The sequence below is a fragment of the Rutidosis leptorrhynchoides genome, chromosome 4 (assembly GCF_046630445.1).
Source record: "Rutidosis leptorrhynchoides isolate AG116_Rl617_1_P2 chromosome 4, CSIRO_AGI_Rlap_v1, whole genome shotgun sequence".
NCBI classification, from domain to species: Eukaryota; Viridiplantae; Streptophyta; class Magnoliopsida; order Asterales; family Asteraceae; genus Rutidosis; species Rutidosis leptorrhynchoides.
The window spans coordinates 107,357,564-107,384,096 of record NC_092336.1 but is presented as its reverse complement, the minus strand read 5'-3'; the positions used below and the strand labels follow the sequence as shown (position 1 = coordinate 107,384,096).

The following is a 26,533-nucleotide window of genomic DNA, read 5'->3' as shown; positions in this document are numbered from 1 at the left end:
CTCAACCCAGTATAGCTAACTCCAACATTACTGCATATAGAGTGTCTATGGTTGTTCCAAATAATATATATAGATGGGTCGATATGATATGTTAAAACATTTGCATACGTGTCTATGGTATCCCAAGATTACATAATATATTAGAATACATGTATAATACAATATAAGTTAGCTAGGATATGATTAATATAGATTTGTTACCAATTTTCACGTAGCTACAACAAGCAAAAATATCCAATCTTGTTTTACCCATAACTTCTTCGTTTTAAATCCGTTTTGAGTGTTTCAAGTTGCTATGGTTTCATATTGAAATTAAGTTTATGAATCTAAACAGAAAAAGTATAAGTTTATAGTCAGAAATACAGGTTACAAGTCATTTTGTAAAGGTAGTCATTTCAGTCGAAAGAACGACGTCTAGATAACCATTTTGGAAAACATACTTCCACTTTGAGTTTAACCATGATTTTTGGATATAGTTTCATGTTCATAAGAAAAATCATTTTCACAGAAGATCAACTTTTAAATCAAAGTTTATCATAGTTTTTAATTAACTAACCCAAAACAGCCCGCGGTGTTACTACGACGACGTTTATCCTGTTTTACGGTGTTTTTCGTGTTTTCCGGTTTTAAATCATTAAGTTAGCATATCATATAGATATAGAACATGTGTTTAGTTGATTTTAAAAGTCAAGTTAGAAGGATTAACTTTTATTTGCGAACAAGTTTAGAATTAACTAAACTATGTTCTAGTGATTACATGTTCAAATCTTCGAATAAGATAGTTTTATATGTATGAATCGAATGATGTTATGAACATCATTACTACCTCAAGTTTAGTAGGTAAACCTACTGGAAGTGACAAGAAATTAACTAGCTTCAAAGGATCTTGGATGGCTTGAAAGTTCTTGAAGTAGAATCATGACACGAAAACAAGTTCAAGTAAGATTATCACTCGAATTAAGATAGTTATAGTTATAGGAATTGAATCAAAGTTTGTATATGAGTATTACCTTGATTTAGAATGATATCTTACTGTAAACAACAAGGATTTCTTGAGATTGGATGATCACTTTACAAGATTGGAAGTGAGCTAGTAAACTTGGAAGTATTCTTGATTTTATGAAACTAGAACTTGTAGAATTTATGAAGAACACTTAGAACTTGAAGATGGAACTTGAGAGAGATCAATTAGATGAAGAAAATTAAAGAATGAAAATGTTTATAGGTGTTTTTGGTCGTTGGTATATGGATTAGATATAAAGGATATGTAATTTTGTTTTCATGTAAATAAGTCAGGAATGATTACTAATATTTTTGTAATTTTATGAGATATTTCATGCTAGTTGCCAAATGATGGTTCCCACATATGTTAGGTGACTCACATGGGCTACTAAGACCTAATCATTGGAGTGTATATACCAATAGTACATACATTTAAAAACTGTGTATTGTACGAGTACGAATACGGGTGCATACGAGTAGAATTGTTGATGAAACTGAACGAGAATGTAATTGTAAGAATTTTTGTTAAGTAGAAATATTTTTATAAGTGTCTTGAAGTCTTTCAAAAGTTTATGAATACATATTAAAACACTACATGTATATACATTTTAACTGAGTCGTTAAGTCATCGTTAGTCGTTACATGTAAATGTTGTTTTGAAACCTTTAGGTTAACGATCTTGTTAAATGTTGTTAACCCATTGTTTATTATATCTAAAGAGATGTTAAGTTATTACATTATCATGATATTATGATATATTAATATATCTTAGTATGATATATATATAGTTAAATGTTGTTACAACGATAATCGTTACATATATGTCTCGTTTCGAAATTCTTAAGTTAGTAGTCTTGTTTTACATATGTAGTTCATTGTTAATATACATAATGACATGTTTACTTATCATTTATCATGATTAAACATAGTGTAACAATATCTTAATATGATTCATATGTAATTAGTAAGACGTTGTTATAACGATAATCGTTATATATATCCTTTCGAGTTTCTTAATTCAATAAACACAATTTTTATGTATATAACTCATTGTTAAAATACCTAATGAGATACTTACTTATCATAATATCATGTTAACTATATATATAATCATATATATGTCATCATATAGTTTTTACAAGTTTTATCGTTCGTGAAGCACCGGTCAACTTGGGTGGTCAATTGTCTACATGAAACCTATTTCAATTAATCAAGTCTTAACAAGTTTGATTGCTTAACATGTTGGAAACACTTAATCATGTAAATATAAATTTCATTTAATATATATAAACATGGAAATGTTCGGGTCACTACAGCTACGTCTCCTGTACAAGTCAAAGTTTCGGGTTTAAGCCATGCTGGTCAAACTGGCCTGGTCAGCTTGCCCATAAAGATTTATTGCCTAATGTTCTCTGAATATTATATACTCTATACTAAGTACTCCAACTTGCTAAAATGAATACAAAAACACTATTATCACAATAAACAATCTAACTTTTCATATAAAAGCTAACTGAAAACTCACCCATTTTAGAAATACTTACAGTGAGTTTCAACCCATTTAACCCATTTGCATTTTATCTAAATGTTAAGTTTTAACCATTCTACCGATCTGAGTAAAAATAGAACCGAGAACAACCAAATCATCTATGAGTGAGTCATTGGTATGACTTCATGAAAACTGTAAAAAAAAAAAAAATAATTATTGCTACTTGTTACTGTACTGATGACCAACATTTGCACAACAAATTTCAGCCATAAACTCCCATTTTGACGACTATCTAAAACCCATTTAGCCTCAACAAACCCAAACACATTATATACACATTTGAAGCTTTTCGGGAGTACTTTATAACACAATAAATAGTTTTCTTCAAAACTTATTCAAATTAAAAACACGAACCTGCAAAGTTGACCCGAGCGTCATTTTTGACATTTTTATTAAAACTATAAAATTTCCCTTATGTGACTCAAAATCGAGTCTGGGTGACCTAGATGTTTAACTTTCATTCCATTAGTCTAAAGTGACATTTAGGACATGTCCAAATCAAGTAATACCCAATTCGACACAATATGGCACAAACGGGTCGAAGCTACAAATGGACAATATAAACACTTTTAACCATATATAACTTTCGAAATTTCATTTCCAAATAAACTTCTAATTATATAAACATAGGTAAATCGTCAATTTAACTCAACTTTGCACTTTTCAACCCAATTGGTCATAACAAATCCTAATTTATCCCTTGTTACAGTACGTCCCTAATTTCTTAATAATTCATATTTTTTTTCTTCCTATCCTTATACCTTCATAAGATAAATAACAAACAGGTACAATTTTCGTTTACTAACATAACAAAAATATGATTATGTATAACGATGCCAAAATGGGGTTGAAAAAAATTTACACTTTAGGAGTATGAATACCAGCCATACCTTCAGCTTGATAGTAGATTGCTCTTGTCAACGGATCAACATGCCCCTCAAAGTTTCAATTCTCAAAACCGCTGATCAACTAAATCGCATATTCACCAAAATGTATTAGACAACATAGCTGTGACTACATAACTGCAAAGCAAACACATTTTTATATGTTTCGGATCAAATGTAGGTGTACAGCAAACTGTTTAAAGTTTAAGCTGAATTTGATTGAAGATTTCACCTTTAATAACTTGTTAACCTAAACATTGTGGATTCACATTAAAAAGGTCACCTGATTTACAAATCTTTTTGAATGTGAGACATTAAAAAAATATGCAATTTCACATTAAATAAACACCTAAAAACATCAACCATAACCAAAAAACACGTATTAAAAAAACTTTGCATTTCAACAGTAGACTAAGAAAACTTGAAAAATAAAAAACAAAACATATTACCTTCTGCATCCACACGGCAGTGGGTAGAGGTACCAAAATTAATACCCATCAAACTTGAAACAAAATCAGTCTCCATTCAAAACTGGAATCTGTTAAGAGATTAGTTCATAAAATACTTGCATCAACTATATATTCGTTCAAGCATTTTATCAAACATTTGAAGTGCAAATAAATAAATAAATACATTCTAATACAATAAAAAGATGTGTATATAAGCATTTTACCTAATGCATCTACTGAACTTCAACTTCAACAATAGTTTTTTAGGAAACTCACTTATAAAACAACTCGTAACACCAATCTAAGTAAAACGCTTCAGGAAATTCAACTGCATCAGTGCAAAACATCACCTGCGCATAAACTGTCCATAATAAAAATGAGCTTAATATACTCTTACAATACACACAAACTTCTTCAACGTATATCAAATACTTACAGTTTAAACCATGAAGACAGTAACGACGGTGGCCATAAGGCTTAAAACAACAACAACTGGAAACAACATGTTCTGTACCAGTAAGAACATCAGCAATCCTATCTTTTTACTAAATTATAAAACTATATATGGATTATGTGTACAGTTAAAGCACGACTAACAATTGCAAATATGTTGTTCTAATTCAAAATAGTTTATAGTAGAATGTAATGTTCTAACACATGCTTGACTGAACTGGTAATGCTATCAGATTCAAAATCATGGAAACATTACCAAAAGATACAGTAAATTACTTACTAAATGATACAGTAAATTAGTTACCAAAGTATGTTGTATTCAAAAAGTTGTATTCAAATCCGTTTTGCAAAAGTTGCATTCAAATCCGTTTTGCAAACGAATATGCTTTCAATGTGAGATAATCACGTATTGATTAAGAATCGATTAATCAAGAAAAATACTTTGCAAGACACACCGATGACAGAAATAGGTCTCGACCCGAACGACTGTGATGATAATGTACGAATCAACCATGATAACTGAATCATGAAACAACAAAAGTAGTTAATTCAACCAGTGAGGAAACATCCGAATTAGGTTATGAACTTGTTATTAAGTCCCTTGATTTGTCGGCAATCAAAAACATCGATTATGTTTTCATCAATACCATCGAGTTATTGTAACAGCGGAGAACCTTACCAACTACGGCAGCCATCGCATCACCGTTGTTGAGATCAAAATAGAAAATTAGGGCAAAAAAAATACAATCGCATGATTACAAAATTTATACCATTAGGTGCGTAAAATTGTGACGGATAAATTAGTGCTAGTGGCGCGGTCGTTTGCGGCAGTGGGCGGTCATAATCTCCGGTGTAAGTCAAAAGGGTTTAGATTTTAGAAGAGAGAGGGGGGGAAGAGAGAGGGGTGCGGTGGTGAACTAGTTTCAGAAGAGAGGGGGGTTTCAATAATTGTTGATGGGGATTAGGATTGGTCCAGGTGTAATTTTCTGAGGAGTAAAAGAAATAAGAAGTATAAATTTAAAAAATCCACGTGGAGTAAAACATCTGAAATGTAGGGCAGGGTGACATGTCAGATTTAAGTTTCACGCTTTGTAAATTGTAGAGATTAAACATCGAGCTACTAGATGACAGAATTGATAAATCATATAGTCCAACAACATGTACAACATATAAGTCCAAGAGTCCATCCTTTTCTAAAACCAATTGGTTTTAGAAAAGGATGGACCCTTGGACTTATGTGTTGTACATGTTGTTAGACTATACGATTTATTAATTCTGTCATGGTATCAGAGCTTAGGTGGACGGTTTGTTCTACAGCGAGTCCGAGTCAGGCCCCCATGAGTGTGCCGCCGTCGCTGCAAAGAGATTGAGTCAGACCTTCTTTTGCAGCCATCTCTTTAACTGTTCCACGCCTCGATGTGAGGGGGCGTGTTGGGAAGTTATCCCACATCGGTCATGGACAAAAACAAATGTATGCATATAAGTCAAAGGAGAAGTCCCTCTATCACCAATTGGTTTTGGAAAATGATGGACTCTTGAACTTATGTGTTAGACATGTTGTTGGGCTATCGATTTATCAATTCTGTCACTAGACCATTTATTGGGGGTTAAAAACTATAGTAATTGTTTTTACAAAATGATTATTACAACCACATCGGAACATACTTAATAGTTAATATATTTGTTTGCATTTACACCGTAATGAAATCTATTTATAGCTACTTGATTTATGCATCTTAATGAGAATTAGAGTAGCGTTAACAAAATCCATTTAGTTTTACAAATTGATCATTATTTTATGAAAAATGATAACTATAGCTCTAAGAGTTATGGTTAAGGTTTTCATATTTATCTTTATTCCAAAATTATAACTTTTTTTTTGAACGACTTGGTTAGTTGGTAAGACACACGCACGCGTCGAGGAGAAACCCAGGATCGAATCTCACAAGAGGGCTCTGAGATCTATTTCACTCTCAAAGCCATTGGAAATTAAATGAGGGGAAAACTCCAAAATTATAACTCATCCCTTACCATGAATAATATGATTTCCAAATTTATATAAGAAAAATTAGGAATATTGATACTATGTAATTAATTTAGAAATGTTAAATATAGTAAGCTTAACCATAGTCTTTAGTGTTATGATTATCAATGTCCTTTTTATTTAGATTTAGATCCGACTAGTAATTTTTTTGATAGATCATACTGGATTTTGATAGATCATAATGAACTTTCAAAACCAGGAACTTAACGGTTTGCGATCATGTGGCCTGTGAGTTAGTTAATCAAGAAACTATCGTAACTTTACACTTAAGAACCCGTCAAAAGAACATTCCAAGTTAGGTTAAGAAAACTTATTTTTAACAACTTGTCATTTTTGAAAATGCAATAGTATTGAAAATGAAATTTTCTAATTGCCGTTTAAGAACCGTGTTTTAAATTTCCAAACACACATTATTTATTGTACTCTTATAATATTATTTTTACAAAAAAATATGATAAATAAAAAAAAAAATTCTAACAACCTTAAGTGATGGCATTAACGTGTTTAGAATCTTTATACATAGCCATTATATATTGATTTTGAAGTGATAGTTACCGAACTATACAATGATATCTAGCTTATTTATGACAACCATTAAAGTTTTTGTTAGAAATATGAGCAAAAGTTCCAAGACCCATCAAGGTACAACTTGTACTTCTTACGTGACGTTGATGAAATAAAACAATTCGGGAACAAGAATGAGAGTAAGGGCCTTCCGTGTCACTTCGCTTTCCTGTTTAACTGTGTCATCTTATTAAACCTATCTCATTTTTCCTTTAATCACATCCCGTCTCAGTTCTGCTTCCAACTACCGATAGCTACAATTAGGGATGGCAATGGATACCCGATCCAGTGGATATCCATCCAATCCACCCGATTATTCGTGGATATGGATGATCTAAATGGATATGGATATGGATGTGGATGAAAAAATTTCATCCATGGATGAACCCGCTTTCACCCGAAATAACTAAATATATAAATTTATCACTCAAATTAGTATCATTTATGTAGTGATATTTCATTAATTATATTCATATTCATCTTTCTTTATATTTTCTCTAAAAAATATAACTTTCTTCTTATATTTTATTTTGTTTAAATAATCAAATGTATTTATCGTATTTTGGTGGTTCAAATGTGATTCAATGTAACTAAAAGTAAGCAACTTACATGTCGATATCTTTACACGTTTAATAGGTTATTTATTGAATATTTATTATATAGATTAGTAAAATATGACTTTCAGTCGCATAAACTATTAAAAATATTACTTTTGATCGTATATAGTGAACCACCGCTTATAATTATTAAAAATAAAATAAATTTAAACGGATATGGATAATTATCCATTAACCCGCTTCACCCGACGGATATGGATATGGATGGATGAAAAGTAAAAAAATAAATGGATATGGATATGGATACGGCCTCACCCGATCCATATCCGATCCATTGCCATCCCTAGCTACAATCAATCTCAAACAAACCATTGACATGCATCAAAAGATTAACCAAACATTATAGACGAATACATTGAAATAAAATTCTAATTTTATTCTGAAATAGCGATTACTATAAAATTAGGAAACCTTCATCAGTAAATGAAGGAACCTATAAACGATACAACCAATCCAAACAAGAAACGGCTCACTAAAAGTAAACATGCTGGAAACACAACCGATAAATAGATCTAGCTAACTTTAACCGAGCCATTGTGGAAGAGACAGCACCTATACCATAACAATACAACTAGATCGGACGGAGCTACATTCAATGTGAAAGAACAAGATACGTAATAAAACTTCAAACAAACTCGACTACAATAACACAAACCAAACTAAAGAAACCAAATTACCAAATTAACCGACCTTTTTTTTTGGGTAAGTGAGGAAACCCTCCTATGAACGAGCACATTGGCTCCCCCATTGAAGGTAAAACCTCGGGTAATCAAGCCCTTCGAGCGCGAGACCTGGTACCGGGTGAATTGTGCATTCACCCTCTAGTCACACTATCTTTTTGAACAATTTTTCATAGTCAGGAATTGAACCCGGGTGGTGTGCTTCATTGGGCAACTTGGTGGCCACTCAGGCAAGCCTGAATGGTTAAATTAACCGGCCTTGACTCCACCATTTTGCTTTCTTTTATTTGGTCGCGACGTCAAACCATCGATCTTATTGATACGAATACCTTTGCCCTTCTGATTTGGGAATGAATAGGTTAAAACATTGAATGATATGTTGCTTATAAGTACAATCGAAGATTGTGAAAGGACTCTCCGTTCCGCCAAATCTTGAAAAAAATCCTTTGTGATTAGTACCCGATGAACTCGCCACTTGAATGTCATGAACCGTAGAATCATCCTTGGAACCGTCAACTGTGCAATTTACTCATGCGTCTTTTATATTTAATCAGCGGTGTTTCACTAACCACACAAGGCTTATACAAACCCTGAAGGTGGTAAAACAAATTTAGGATCAACATCAGTAGAGGCATTCGCTAGATTACCATGAGCCGAGGCATCCTTATTTGAAGATGGTAGACCAATAGGGTCTTCTTCGCAAACCGGAATCGAGTTCAAATTCGTACCATCCATTCTTGGCGTCCCAGTCGACCCCGAATCATCAATCAAAACCGTAGCTTCCATGTTACCTAATGAACCGAATCGTAAATCATCAACATTCATGTCTTCAATTGCAACAACATCACCCATCAACCGTAGCTTCTAACTCACTTTCAAGACGAGTCCGAACATCATCATCCACTTGAGTCACCGCAACACTATCAGCGGTCAAAGCGTCGTACGTGATCTCAATATGATTACCATAAATAGGATGACCCGCAAGTACTATATGATAGGTAATTGCAACCAAATCGGTGAGAAACGTTCCTAACTCAAACTCCAACGTGACACCAATCTCTTTAACCCAAACTTTGCATCCCAAAAACGAATCATCTTCAAGGTCCACATCGACCAAATCATGTATATGTTTCGGGTTCTTGATTTTAATGAAGGCAAAAAATGACCCACGTTTCCCAAGAAGTTTGAAACGTCTGCAAACTTCAACACCTCACTGAAAAGACTCGCAATCAAAATGACACTTTTGACCGAAGCATAAGCAATCGAGATACCCTTGATTTCCAACCAAAGTATTTTATAGCCAATTGTTTCAAATGGACAACATAATAAAGGTATCACACATAATGAAGGCATCAAAGTGACCCACTTTGGAGATCTTACATCTTTACCTTATTTTTAATCAAGAAAGCTTGAAGCTTCAAGTCGACCAAAGGCACGGAATCGACCACCAACATGTTGTATTCTGAACAGTTCATCACTTGGTGGTTTAAACCTATCTTACTTCGCAACTTAACAGTAGACGAAACCTGTTTACTTCTAAATGATGAACGAGAAACTCGGTTAGCACGTCCGACCGGCCAACACAAAAATTTAAGGTGACCAAAAACGCGGGACCCGTTCATAGAATTCACGCCGACAACAACATGATTAAAATCGAAAAAATTAACAAAGCAATACCTTCAACTTGGCCAAAATTTGATTTCTGCTTACGGACCAATTTTGGCGAATATGGATTTGATCATATGCCTTGAGATGGTTTTGTCTAGTCTCCGACGAAAATTGAAGAACCATTGATAACTTGCCCCGCCAAAGAAGGAGGATTCTACCTGACATTTTCGGCAACAACAAATATGACATCAACCGAAGAGTTTTATAGTTGGTTCGCATTGTCATTTCTAAAACAAAACGAGGATGAAGATGGAAGAGAGGTGGAGGCATGTGATAGAGCAGTTTATGAAGCTGTACATCCACCAACCGGAATCGTATTTCTCGATAGTATATGGTATAGCGGAAATGGAAAAGGATTTTGGGGCAAATTTTGGCAATGAATTTAAGGCACTTAAAGGGTTGGATTAAGGTGGTTAGAAGAATAGTAAATGAAGCTGGATGTATTTGAAAAAGAGGGGTTAGCAAATGGGAAATCAATGGGAGAATTAAAGGTGAAAATAAAAAATTAGGTGAAATCACTGAGGTTTGCGGTGGTTTAAGGCTGAAATGAGTGGTGAATTTGAAATTTACGATGGCTAGGATACAGTTCGGCACATCTTTCAAGCCAGAGCAAAAGGGGGGGGGGGTATGGAGGGGTTTGTTTGTTTGGTATAAAATGCTTAGGCAATTTGTATTAAAGTTCGAAGCTTCACTCGAAATCAAACTTGAACTTAATTGGTACCTAACTTTATTGAAAATCCTTTAACATCAACTTGGATACCACTTTATGGATCCAACAAAATCAACCATTCAAACAACAAACATATCTTCTTTAAGCGTACCTAACACTTAAACCACAAAATATGAGTGAAATCTACTAGAAAGACTTGAAAGCAGTATATCAAAAACCCGAGCCGCAAAAGACCATAACGAGTAGATCAACTAAAGAGGACATAACAAAGAAGAGGAATACATGAGTGAAGGCCGATAGTCAAAGTAACCAAGAACTCAATGACTAAAACACAAACTAAATGAGTTGGAATCAAGGAGGTATAGGAATGAAAAAAGTGGTTGGTTTAATTAATGGAGTTTGAGAAGGAGGCCTAAATCGTAACATCCAGAAGAAGACAAGGATATGAAGGTGAAATACTAATGTTAGTGATTTTTGGATGGGGACTTCCGACCTCCACCATAGAACCGATGGCTAGAGGTGTAGCTATGGCTGAGAAAGAGGAGTTTAGATTATTAAAAGAGAAAAAGTGTAGAGAGTTAAAAAACGTGTGTTCCTATTTGAATGAATCACCAGACTCCCTAGTAATTTGTTCATAACCACTTTTTGGCAAAAATAACGACAAATTTATTAGAAACTAGGGAAACATACAAAACACACCACGAACCACTGAAACAAACAATCAAACTAAACTAATATACCCGGAGAACAAAACCCAAACACCAAAAGCTACAAAAAACCAAAGGGAAATAGAGGGCGAGAAAACATGACCACCCGGAACGATTCCAAAACATCTACCTCACAGACGATAAACGACAAACTACAACGCACACCAACATACAAACCATAACCACAACCTACATCAAGAAAATCAAATACCATCGACATTTAACCTAGCTAATTCGGCATCATGAACCTTTTGACCCTTCGATCTAACCTATCTTAGTTGGGGGATGGGTGCGGAATGAATAAGCTTTCCTTTAACATGCAAATGTTCAAACTTTTCATTGCATTATCAAAGAAACCGACAACTTTACTCAAGAAGGAACCACACCCATCAGCACCAAGAAGATGCAACGAACTACATTCAACACCGCTCCTGGAAGGAACTTTTTGGAAAAGTTTTTGAACCGCATCACCAAAATCTAAATCTTCTTCTGTATCTTGCAAACTAAATGACACACTTTCTCGAAACCGTGTATTACAAACCGTATATATCAATGCATATAGCAATATAAAGACACGGGAGAATGAAAAATACTATAACCCCAAGGTAATAGTAGAAGAAAATAACTTCCTCTGGTGGCAGATGAAAAAGAAGAATGAAGGATACGATAGCCAAGAAAATATCAAGAATCAGAACTGGATTAAGCATTTCACAATCTTTTGGAAGTATGAAATAAGGAAAAAGATGTAGGAGTGGTGAAAATAATGAAACGGAAGTGGTTAATTTATAGCAAAATATCAGACATAACAATCGAGACAGATTACGCATTTAAAGGAAATCTTAATTTCCTTAAATTTCAAAGAATCAAATCTTATTTAGATTATGAAGATTTTCTATTCCTTAAATTCCGGAAATCAATCGTAACTACGTCAAAAGTTAAGACGAATCTCTATGCTTTCATTTCACTCTTTTACGATAACTTATCTCATACGCTTCGAGAAATCGGATTGTTTTATCCATATTATTCAACGGTAATAAAATTCTATTTATCAACTCATATTCGTCATGAAAACATTTTTATTGTTAGCCATGACGACCTCACTTAAATTTCGGGACAAAATTTCTTTAACGGGTAGGTACTGTGATGATCCGGAAATTTCTGACCAAATTTAAACTTTATCTTTAAATGATTTAATGTTTTCGACACGATAAGCAAAGTCTGTAATGTTGAGTCTCAAAGTTTTGGAACTATATTCATGTAATCAATTATTCTTTGACTGTTCTCGAAGATTCACGAACAATATATATATAACTTAATGTGCATATATATATATATATATATATATATATATATATATATATATATATATATATATATATATATATATATATATATGATTTCAAGTTATTTGGTAAACGATAGTAACATTTGATTATTGATTCGATTGATATTTAGATAAGTTAACTAAAATGTTTAAGATGAACTAGTAAAACACTAAATTGCTACAGTATTTTCGAATTGCTACAGTACCTGAAAAGCTACAGTGTTTTCGAAAATCACTATTTGCTACAGTAAAAAAACTTTGCTACAGTAACTTTGCTACAGTAAAACGCTATTTCAAAATGATAATGTATATGTATATACTACGAGATGATGATTTATAAAAGTAAATGACCAAAACACTCGAAAGTTTAAGATATACTTTGAGTGGTATAGTTTATGGATAATTTAAGGATATATTTTGACAAAGGTACGTGACACGAAACGTAAAATGCAAGTTTTCTAAATGTACGAAAGGACATTCGAAAAACCAGAACCGGGACATAAGTCGAGTGACGACGTACGACATATCGGAACAAAAATTACAAGTCAACTATGCACGTGAATTTAATATAATATATAATTAATTATATAAATTATATAAATTATATATTAATATTTAAATTATGTCGAAAAACAAGAAAACAAAAATATGTGAGCTGGAACCTCAGGCCATGCGATCGCATGGCCAATGCTCCTCAGACCCATGCGATCGCATGAGGACGATTTTCAGGCCACATCTATAAAAGCTCGAACATTCAGCTTCTGATTTCATTTCATTATTACTCCGTAAGTATTTATTATTTATTGTTATTATTATTATTATTATTATTATTATTATTATTATTATTATTGTTATTATTATTAAGATTAATATTATTATTATTATTATTAATCTTATTATTATTATTATTAGTATTATACATAAAATACTACGACGAGATCATGAGCGTGTCACTTTCAAAATGGGTTTTCGAGCGGGAAAGAGTTAAGGAAACTATGGGTTATAGCTATGGAGGTTATGGGTAATGTACGTGGGTATTATTGGAAAATCAAACCTAGTGTTTATCATCTCCGTTACGTCAACGTACTTTCCCACAATATTGAATCTCAATATTGATACGTAAGTATTCATATCTTATCTTTTGTATATTAATTGTGTATCCATGTCTAGTGCTCGAGTATATATATTTATGCATGCTTGTATGCTAAATTTTGTCGTTAAATAGTTTATAATAGATCACGAATTAAATACATATATTACTGGTAAAAGGTATATGATATACATGTTTTTGGAAAGCTGGCAAAAAATCAATAACTTTTCATTTAGATATCGAATAATTTCGATGAACGGATTAAAAGATATGATCAACTGAATTATGATTAACGTTAATTGAAATTGCTTTTGAATCTACAATTAAGATTTAAACAACTTGTTTACGAGATTGATAAATTGGATTTTTGAATATTACCAACCGAGTAAATGAATCCTTATATAAGGAACGTCTCGTTTTGTTAAACAAATGTCAAAATTGACTTTTTGAAACGACTTTGGATAACTTTTGTATGTCGATATCGAGCATTAGGATTGTGATACACTATGACCTGACCTAGCTTGATAGACATTTATTGATCAACATATGTTCTCTAGGTTGAGATCTACGGTTATTTAGTAATCCAAGTTTCGGTCACATTTTAGTGAACGACTTTATATGCTGCTAAGGTGAGTTTCATTGCTCCCTTTTTAATTGCTTTTGCAGTATATTTTTGGGCTGAGAATACATGCAATCTATTTTAAACGCAATGGACACAAGTACATACTTAATTCTATACTGAGTTAAATAGAAAATCCCTAGCTTTGGTAACTAGTAGCTGCCAGTACATAGGATGTGGACTGGTGGGCGCGAATAATAGTATATGGATCCATAGGGCTTGACATCCCCGTCCGAGCTAGAGCACTAGCCTTTTAACGGACGTGTGTTATTTGAGTTTAGGATACGTTGGTTTGCGTGTATTAAAACGAATGGGGTATTTATCATTATAACTTTAAAGCTTAGTTACCAGGGTGCTCAATCTTGTAGAATATTTTGATAAACGTTTTTGGATGAAACAACTGAAACCTTGTGATCCACCTTTATGTACAGATTATGCAAAACATTAAAACTATGAACTCACCAACCTTTGTGTTGACACTTGTTAGCATGTTTATTCTCAGGTTCCCTAGAAGTCTTCCGCTGTTTACTTATATGTTAGACAAGCTATGTGCATGGAGTCTTACATGGTATATTTTTCAAGAAAATGTTGCATTCACCAAATCATCACCATGTATCTTATTTTGACTGCATTGTCAACAGAAGTACTATTGTAAACTATTATTTACGGTGATTGTCTATATGTAGAAATCATCAGTTATTGAAAACCTTTGATTTAAATATTCATTTATGGTGAGCCTTTTCAAAAGAATGCAATGTTTACAAAACGTATCATATGGAGGTCAAATACCTCGCAATGAAATCGATGAATGACGTGTTCGTCCATATGGATTTGGAGCGATCATCACACTACCCCTAGTCACCCTTGCGTTACCAACTCTATTGAGGTATCAAGTACCTTAGAACCCCGACGAAAATATAAACGTACCGCTCGAATAAGCGTTATTTCAGTACCTGATAACAAGAAGCCTCGCCACTTTTAAAAACCATTTCCGCTACGACATCACTTCACGCATTGTATAATATTAATTAATCTTCTTTACTTTATTCTACATATGTTTTATGTAAAATAAACTTATGTGAATAAGTGGTATTATATCGTTGTACCATAATGCATTGAAGAATAAAGCGTGAAATGATAACGCATTAAGTTTTTCATAATAGAATATTATTTGAACTGTAGTAGTTAATTGTTGTACTAAGCTATTAAGTATAAACTTTAACGGGTAGGTAATACCCTATAAATAATTATAAAATGCTAATAAGAAGAAAAGGCTTTTATAATAATTGGTTCATATTATTAATATGCTACGATTAACTATTGACTACTCATTATACCTATAATATTCTATATGATTAATTTATCTCCTTTGTGTTTATTGAAGAAACATGTCTCAAATGTCGGATGCTGAGTTTGAGGAACTAGTTGAGAAACATGTGAATGAACGAATTGTTGCAGCCGAGGTGGCAAAAGCAGCAGCCGAAGCAGCAACCAAAGCAGTAGCTGTGCATACAAACTCATGAAACGGATGCTCATACAAAACTTTTCAAGGATGCAAACCACAGACGTTTAGTGGAACCGAGGGACCAGTCGGTCTAACCCGATGGTTTGAAAAGATGGAGTCCGTTTTCAAAATCAGTAATAGTGCGGACGGAGACAAGTCAAAGTATGCTTCATGCACATTGCAAGACAGTGCACTTACTTGGTGGAACAATTATGCTAAAGCAGAAGCAGTAGATACGGCATACGATATCTCTTGGGAAGAATTGAAAAAGATGCTAATCGAGGAGTACTGTCCTCGAAACGAGATCAGAAAAATGGAATCTGAGTTACGTAATCTGAAGGTTTTCGGTGCGAATCTCAAGAACTATGAAAAGAATTCATGGAACTAGCCTTGTTGTGCCCTGAATTAGTGCCAAACGAGAAATGAAAGATATAGATGTATATTGACGGTTTGTCGATCAATATCAAAGGAAACGTTACATCTTCCTAACCGAATACGATGTAGGAAGCCATGAGAATGGCACACCAACTCATGGACCAGATCACGGAGAGTTTGATTAAGGCACCAACTACCGAAGTCAAGACAACCGAAGGAAAGAGGAAATGGGAGGACCATAAGGGCAAAATTTCTCACCCGAAGAGGCAAGAGACTTTTAAGGGCAAACAAGATGGGGTGATTGCTAGTCCAAACTATACACACATCATTCAGGTTATTTCTAAGTGGTCTGTGATAAGTGCAACAAGAAAGGACATGTGGCGAAAGATTGTTATGCCACCGTTTCTGAAGTGAAGACAAAACCGACCGATGTCAAGAAATGTTTTGGATGCGGGAAGCCTGGTCACTTTACAAATCAATGCCCTGATAAGGAGAAGAACAAAGATCCCGCACGTGGGAGGGCATTTAATATTAATGTCAGTGAAGCACGTGAGCACCCTGATCTTGTTACGGGTACGTTTACCGTTAATAATCGACTAGCTTCTATTATGTTTGATACTGGTGCTTATAGAAGTTATATGTGCAAAGACTTTAGTTCTAAACTGAAATGTTCATCATTGCCTCTAGACGATAAATATACTATTGAATTAGCTAATGGTAAACTGATAAAAGTCGATAAAATTTGCCATGATTGTGAGATAAACCTTGCTGGTGAAACATTCAAAATCGATTTGATACCCGTAGAATTAGGAAGTTTTGACGTAATCGTTGGCATGGACTGATGTCTAAAACAAAAACAGAAGTTGTTTGTGCTGAGAAAGCAATCTGCATACCTCATAAGGATGAAACGTCATTAATAATTTATGGGGAGAATAGCAACTCGAAGCTGAACCTTATCAGTTGTATGAAGGCCCAGAAACTTATAAGAAAAGGTTGTTTTGCCATTTTAGCACACGTGAAGAAAATTAAAACCGAAGAAAGAAGCATCAACGACGTACCAGTTGTAAGAGAATATCCCGAAGTATTTCCAGAAGAATTACCTGGGCTACCTCCACACAGATGTGTAGAATTCCAGATTGATCTCGTACCAGGAGCCGCACCTGTAGCCCAATCCCCATATAGACTTGCACCTTCCGAGATGCAAGAATTGCAAAGCCAATTACAAGAATTATCGGATCGTGGATTTATTCGTCCCAGTTTTTCACCTTGGGGTGCTCCTATTTTGTTCGTCAAGAAAAAGGATGGATCTATGAGAATGTGCATAGATTACCGAGAATTAAACAAATTAACGATCAAGAATCGGTACCCATTACTGAGGATTGATGATTTGTTTGATCAATTGCAAGGATCAAGTATTTATTCTAAGAATGATCTACGCTCCGGATATCATCAGCTGAGAGTGAAGGAAGAAGATGTTCCTAAAACCGTGTTCAGAACCCGTTACGGTCACTATGAGTTTTTAGTCATGCCTTTTGGATTGACTAATGCTCCAGCAGTATTCATGGATCTAATGAATCATATCTGCAGACCGTATTTAGACAAATTTGTCATTGTTTTTATCGACGACATATTGATTTACTCGAAGAACAAGGAAGGACATGAGCAACACTTAAGACTGGTACTAGAAATACTCAAGAAGGAAGAACTGTACGCAAAATTTTCGAAGTGTGATTTTTGGTTACAAGAAGTTCAATTTTTGGGCCATGTTGTCAGTAAACATGGAATTAAAGTTGACCCTGCCAAGATAGAAGCTATTAGTAAATGGGAAACCCCGAAGACTCCAACATAAATCCGTCAATTCTTAGGTCTTGCTGGTTACTACTGAAGATTCATTCAAGATTTCTCTAAAATCGCCAAACCTTTAACTGCATTGACTCGGAAGGGAAAGAATTATGATTGTTCCACAGAACAGGAATCCGCATTCCAGTTATTAAAGAAGAAGTTAACGTCTGCACCCATTTTGTCATTACCAGAAGGAAATGATGATTTCGTGATCTATTGTGACGCTTCACACCAAGGTTTAGGATGTGTATTAATGCAACGCACAAAAGTTATCGTATACGCCTCACGATAACTAAAAGTTTACGAAAGGAACTATATGACGCACGATTTGGAACTTGGAGCAGTAGTTTTTGCACTCAAAATATGGAGACAATATCTATATGGAATCAAGTATACAGTGTACACCGACCATAAGAGTCTCCAGCATATTTTTGATCAAAAACAAATCAATATGAGGCAACATCGCTGGGTAGAGTTATTGAACAATTACGATTGTGAAATCCGTTACCATCCCGGAAAGGCTAATGTTGTAGCTGATGCCCTAAGTCAGAAAGAAAGAGTAAAACCTTTTAGGGTCCGAGCTTTGAACATTACAATTCGTACTGATCTCACAAAACAAATTCAAGCAGCATAGTTAGATGCTTTAAAAGAAGAAAACGAAAAAGGCGAAATGAGCAAAGGGTTAGAAAAACAGCTTGAAATAAAAGCCGATGGAACCCTGTATTTTGCTGGTAGGATATGTGTGATGACCCGGAAATTTCTGACCAAATTTAAACTTAATCTTTGTATGATTAACATTTCCGACACGATAAGCAAAGTCTGTAAAACTGAATCTCAAAATTTTTTAACTACTTTCATATATTCAAATACCTTTCGGTTATTCTTGACGATTCGCGAACAATTATATGTATATAGATACATATATATACTATAACTTGAAAACGTAACAATGTATTAATTGTTTGATACCGTACATTAAACTTATTGGTTTAAATATTTATTTGAATATATATGATAAGTTGGAATATTAATTATATGAATAACTTGCGACGTATATTTAAAATGTGTTTATGAATGTTGAAAATATATATTAACTTGGTCATAAAACGATTTGTTATTATATATATATTAACAAATAGCGAGACAATGATTTATAGAAGTGAATGACCAAAACACTCGAAAGTTTAAGATACACTTGAATGATATAGTTTATTGATAATTTAAGACTATATTTTGACAAAGGTACGAGTCACAAAACGTAAATTGCGAGTTTTCTAAGCGTACGAAAATGCGTTCGAGAAACCGGAACCGGGACATAAGTCGAGTGACAACGTATGAGTCATCGGAACGAAAATTACAAGTCAACTATGCACATGAATTTAATATAATATATAATTAATTATTTAAATTATATATATTATATATTATAAAATAATATGTCGACAAACAAGAAAACAAAAACATTTTGAGCTGGATCAGGCGGCAATGCGATCGCATGGAAAATACACTAAAAACCCATGCGATCGCATGGGCATCAGATTCCAAAAAATTGCCTATAAAAGTCCAGTTTTTGCTCTAGTTTTGTTTACACATACAACTCCTTCTGTAATATTATTATTATTTATTATTTATATTAATATTATTAATATTATTATTATTATTATTATTATTATTATTATTAAGATTATTATTATTATTTATTTTATTATTATTAGTAGTATTATTATTATTAATTATATCACTTAAAATACTACGACGAGGTCATGAGCGTGTTACTTTTAAAATGGGTTTTCAAGCGGGATAGAGCTAAGGAAAGTATGGGTTATTACTAAGGAGGTTTTGGGTATTGTTCAAGTGTTTTGCTCGTGAGTCAAACTAGTATTTATCATCTCCGTTGCGTCTACGTACTTTTCTACAATATTGAATCACAATATTGATACGTAAGCATTTATATCTTATCTATTATATATTAATAGTGTATCCCTGACTATTGCTCGAGTATATAGGATTATGCATGCTAGTACGATTAATTTTGTCGTTAAATAGTTTATAATAGATCACGAATTTAATACATATATTACTGATATAAGGTATATGATATGCATGTTTTTGGAAAGCTGGCGAAAAATCAATAACTTTTCATTTAGAGATCGCGTAATTTCGATGAACGAATTAAAAGATATGGACAATTGAATTATGATTAACATTAATTGAAATTGCTTTTGAATCTGCAATTGATATTTAAACAACTTGTTTATAAGATTGATAATTTGGATTTTCAAATATTACTAATCGAGTAAATGAATTTCTATATAAGGCACGTCTCGATTTGTTGAACAATTGTCAAAATTGAATGTTTTATCATATTTTAAAGCTTTATAAAACTATAGTCTAATTATTCAAGAATTGGGAAACCATGTGAAATGTTAAACTATTTTCAATTACCATGATCATTCAAACTATAGTATAGATTTTAAAAGATCATATTGGGTCAGGTTGACCTTTTGAAATGACTTTTGATAACTTTTGTATGTCAATATCGAGCATTAGGATTGTGATACACTATGACCCAACCTAGCTTATTAGACATGTATTGATCAACATATGTTCTATAGGTTGAGATCTACGGTTAATTTTGCATTCCGAGTTTCGGTCACTTTTTGGTAAATGACCTTATGTGCTGATAAGGTGAGTTTTATTTGCTCCCTTTTTAATTGCTTTTGCAATATATATTTTTGGGCTGAGAATACATGCACTTTATTTTAAATGCAATGGATACAAGTACATACTAAATTCTACACTGAGTCTGAACCGAAAATCCCTTAACTTTGGTAACTAGTAACTGCCAGTTATAAGAACTGGTGGGCGCGAGTAGTAGTATATAGATCCATAGGGCTTGATATCCCCGTCCGAGCTAGAGCACTAGCCTTTTAATGGACGTATGCTATTTTAGAAGCGTACACGTTGGTTTGCGTGTATTATTAAGATGATTATACAAAGGGTATAAAATATTTATACGTTAAGTTTAGTTACCAGGGTGCTCAATTTCGTAGGATATTTTGATAAACATTTCTGGATGGAACAACTGAAATCTTGTGATCCACTTTTATATACAGATTATGCGCAACATTAAAACTATGAACTCACCAACCTTTATGTTGACACTTTTAAACATGTTTATTCTCAGGTTTCTAGAAGTCTTCCGCTGTTTGTTTATACGTTATACAAGCTATGTGCATGGAGTCATAGATGCTTTATTCAAGAAAACTTTGCATTCACAAAATCATCACCATGTATCTTATTTTGACTGCATTGTCAACAGATGTAGTATTGTAAACTATTATATACGGTGATTGTCTATACGTAGAAATCAGCAGACATCGAAAACCTTGGATTTATATATTCATTTATGGTGTGCCTTTTCAAAAGAATGCAATGTTTACAAAACGTATCATATAGAGGTTAAAACCTCACTATGAAATCAATGAATGATGTATTCGTCCAAAGGGATTTGGAAGGATCTTCACAGTTGGTATCAGAGCGTTGGTCCTAGCGAACCAGGTCTTGCATGAGTGTGTCTAACTGATAGTTGTTAAGATGCATTAGTAAGTCTGGACTCCGACCGTGTCTGCATGTTAAAAGTTTTGCTTATCATTTCTTGTCAGAAATTATATGCTTATCATTCTTAAGTCTAGACACTGCATTTATTGCATAAATAGTGTATAGACAAAAATTCATATCTTAGCATATCTGTTACTGTAAACTTTTCCTGACATCTTCCAAAAATTTCTCCGTAATTTACGGGATTTTGGTGTTATATATATATATATGTAAATTATGTGTTGAAGAGTACCAATCCAAATTCTATAATCTATTTCATATCAAAAATCATCCCTCTAATTATACAAGATAGATCACGTATCAAGTTCAAATTCCTTAAACTCCGACAGCTATTCCGATATGGATATTCACCTGAATTCCGAAGACAGTGTAACCGGAATGGATCAACCAATCAGCCATCACCTATTCTGGATGAATTGGGGATGGGTTCGTAGCCTGCTTAGTCATTGGAGACAAGAAGAAGGTGATCCCTTCCATCCACCACATTGCCCTCTTGGAGAAGAACCTGAAGCACTTACCGGCGAACCTATTCGAGACACCATTTTCTCTCTCATTTCCAGAGTGTGTCGTCACGATTATATATTATCTCAAATTCTAGATCTTATTCGTTCGAACCGACAATCACCCCGGTGTAATAGAAGAAGTCAACGAGCTTCGCTCTCGGGTAGTGGCTTTGGAGAATGTGGTACAAAGGTTACAAGCACCAGCAGCAGCACCGACAATAACAGTACCACCATCAGCAACACCAACAGTACCATCACTACCACCAACAACAACATCCGCATCCCACACCTCAACATCACAATCTGTACTTCAAACATCAACGTCATACGCACCATAGATACCAAGGAATACCAACAACAACAAACGATGAAGTATTGATTCATAACTTCATCGAAGAATTATTCTGCAGAGAATATGTAGTTTCTAAAAGTTTTAGAGATTATATTCTAGTCCTAGTCGAAAACCAAATGAGATTAATATTATGTTAACTCATTTAAATCATGATTACATCTAAAGAAAATATATATGTAGGTGTATTTTCATAAAGAATGTAATTAAGAAAACTCTTTTGTATAAACTGTTAATGGTGAGAATATTTTAACGGGTAGGTAATAGCCGAGAGATATATAAATTCACTATTAATATGTTACATTCTTCTATTCTGATTCAACAAATCATCAACTATACTCACTACTTTCACAACAATATATATTTTTTTATAAAAATCAAAACAACCATCCTCATCCAAATTTGATTACATATTTTGATTTTGACAAATCAAAATCCAAAGTCAAGATTTAACAAAAGACATCATTCTTAGATTCCTACATCTTTCGAAGCTATACTTTAACTTCAAAACTGTGCTAGAACATCATAGAACTCAGAAAAGTATTTGTATCATTCAAATTCCTAGAACATCATATGAATATTAACGATTACAATCTATATTCAAATTCCTCGAAATTCCCGAAGACACTACAAATAATGAATCATCGAGATGATGATCCAACCATATGTTACCGTAGTCTTGTACCTGAAAAACCCTCGAAATCAAAGTCATAGTTTAACACGTATCCGTGTCAGACCCTTTGGCATTTATTAGCTAAAATAACTTTTCAATCCCTTTTCAAAATAAACAGTTTTGTCACCACTCCAGCAAATCACCTTCAATTATTCATTCGAATAAGCCTTATTATAACGATTACCCCTTCATCATTGTTACCGGGGAACCTTTCATATTCCACCACATTAGCAGTAAACTTATCAACAACTACATTGATCATTAAGCCTCTCCGAAAAATCACGATAATTATTCATTGAAACTCTATCAAGTACCCATATACAACTTGTAACAACAATTGTCATACCAACTACTGGGAATTAGCAAATCAGTATTTTGAATTTCGTAGCAATTTTTTGCCAACAGTTATATATATACATATAACGTTTACCTTCAAGACTTACAGACTTCGAATGTGAAGTTTCTGAAAAACACCCTAAACTATGAACTAGTTCTCGAAATCTTGAGAAATACTGATGAAGCAGCAAAAACTGTAAACGACTTTAACAGTCGAAAGTTTGATGATAAAGAGTAGTGTGTTGGAAAAGCACAGAAAAGGAGAAAATTTGGTACTGGAAAACGAATTGAGCAAACCATGAAGGAGGCTGTGGACAAATCACAAAGACTAAACCTGCCTTCAAAGAATCTAAATGATTCAGTGTCTGCTGAAGTCATTAACGAATACCTTGCTCCTGACTCTAAACCTTTATGAACAAGTCTTTTTCATCATACTTCAATAATAGAAATTCTAAGATATCGTCGTATCTTTCATTATAAATATCTTCGATATTCCTGAAGATATTTTCACAACTATTCTTATCTGAAATCATTTATCTCTTTGCGCTATCTGTATTACATCATGAAAGAAACTATTTTAGTTTCAAAAATCTGAAAAATTCAAAAAAATTGATGTTTGAAGTAATATTGGGAATTGAAGCATGAGTTAGTATAATATAATAACACTTGATCAACGTGATTATATTACAGTAAGTCATGCTGAGTTTCTAATGGAACATGATAAAGGTTCACAGATCATACCGTTATCATGTGCCATGTTACATGACTCTTACATTCGACCCAATCTCCAAACATATTAAGAACATATCTTCACGATAGTTCTATCTTTCCAGATATTCTAGTAATTTGACAAATCAAGATCGTGCCATTACGATTACCTTCTTAGAACATTAACTATGTTCATCCAAAACTCCATACCGACGAATTCTGGACCATTATTCGCTTGACTTGAAGTCGGGAAGGAAAAATAAAAGCATGAAGCTCCGAAATATAATGAAGAATAAAAAGCCCGATAAAAACTCCGAAATTACAAACCATGTATATCAATACGTACAGAAATATTAAGACACGGGAGAATAAAAAACACTATAACCCCAAGGTAATAGTAGAAGAAAATAACCTCCTCTGGTGGCAGATGAAAAAGAAGAATGAAGGATACGATAGCCAAGAAAATATCAAGAATCAGAACTGGATTAAGCATTTTCAAAATCTATTAGGAAGTATGAAATAAGGAAGAAGCTTATAGGAGTGGTGAAAATAAATGAAACGGAAGAGGTCAATTTATAGTAAAATATCAGACATAGCAATCGAGGCAGATTACGCATTTAATTAAAGAAGATCTTAATCTCCTTAATTTCTGAAGAATCAAATCTTATTTAGATTATGAAGATTTTCTATTCCTTAAATTACGGAAATCAATCATTAAAATGTCAAGAGTTAAGACGAATCTCTATTGTTCATTTCACTCTTTTACGATAACTTCTCTCATACGCTTCGAATAATCGGATTGTTTTATCCATATTATTCAACGGTGATAAAACTCTATTTATCAACACATATACATCATAAAAACATTTTTATTGTTAGTCATGACGACCTCACTCAAATTTCGGGACGAAATTTCTTTAACGGGTAGGTACTGTGATGACCCGGAAATTTCTGACCAAATTTAAACTTAATCTTTGTATGATTAATATTTCCGACACGATAAGCAAAGTCTGTAAAACTGAATCTCAAAATTTTTTAACTACTTTCATATATTCAAATACCTTTCGGTTATTCTTGACGATTCGCGAACAATTATATGTATATAGATACATATATATATACTATAACTTGAAAACATAACAATGTATTAATTGTTTGATACCGTACATTAAACTTATTGGTTTAAATATTTATTTGAATATATATGATAAGTTGGAATATTAATTATATGAATAACTTGCGACGTATATTTAAAACGTGTTTATGAATGTTGAAAATATAGATTAACTTGGTCATAAAACGATTTGTTATATAGCGAGACAATGATTTATAGAAGTAAATGACCAAAACACTCGAAAGTTTAAGATACACTTTGAATGATATAGTTTATTGATAATTTAAGACTATATTTTGACAAAAGTACGAGACACAAAACGTAAATTACGAGTTTTCTAAGCGTACGAAAATGCGTTCGAGAAACCGGAACGGGACATAAGTCGAGTGACAACGTACGAGTCATCGGAACGAAAATTACAAGTCAACTATGCACATGAATTTAATATAATATATAATTAATTATTTAAATTATATATATTATATATTATAAAATAATATGTCGACAAACAAGAAAACAAAAACATTTTGAGCTGGATCAGGCGGCCATGCGATCGCATGGAAAATACACTAAAAACCCATGCGATCGCATGGGCATCAGATTCCAAAAAGTTGCCTATAAAAGTCCAGTTTTTGCTCTAGTTTTGTTTACACATACAACTCCTTCTGTAATATTATTATTATTTATTATTTATATTAATATTATTATTATTATTCTTATTATTATTATTATTATTATTATTATTATTATTATTATTATTATTATTATTATTATTATTAAGATTATTATTATTATTTATTTTATTATTATTAGTAGTATTATTATTATTACTAATTATATCACTTAAAATACTACGACGAGGTCATGAGTATGTCACTTTTAAAATGGGTTTTCAAGCGGGATAGAGCTAAGGAAAGTATGGGTTATTACTAAGGAGGTTTTGGGTATTGTTCAAGTGTTTTGCTCGTGAGTCAAACTAGTATTTATCATCTCCGTTGCGTCTACGTACTTTTCTACAATATTGAATCACAATATTGATACGTAAGCATTTATATCTTATCTATTATATATTAATAGTGTATCCTTGACTAGTGCTCGAGTATATAGGATTATGCATGTTAGTACGATTAATTTTGTCGTTAAATAGTTTATAATAGATCACAAATTTAATACATATATTACTGATAT

The 26,533-nt window shown here is 33.1% G+C and overlaps 1 long non-coding RNA gene across 6 annotated transcripts; it reads right to left on the bottom strand.

Moving 5' to 3' along the window:
* Positions 1 to 3,122: 3,122 nt before the first annotated feature.
* On the bottom strand, positions 3,123 to 5,298 carry LOC139842534 (uncharacterized). 6 transcript variants are annotated; one of them, XR_011757441.1, is made up of 4 exons: positions 4,642 to 5,298; positions 3,885 to 4,234; positions 3,668 to 3,718; positions 3,123 to 3,573 (listed from the first exon to the last, which is right to left on the bottom strand). It is a non-coding gene; the product is annotated as an uncharacterized lncRNA (long non-coding RNA). The 6 variants fall into 6 exon arrangements; XR_011757443.1 differs by having other exon boundaries at positions 3,885 to 4,245; positions 4,779 to 5,298; XR_011757444.1 differs by having other exon boundaries at positions 4,779 to 5,298.
* Positions 5,299 to 26,533: the final 21,235 nt, after the last annotated feature.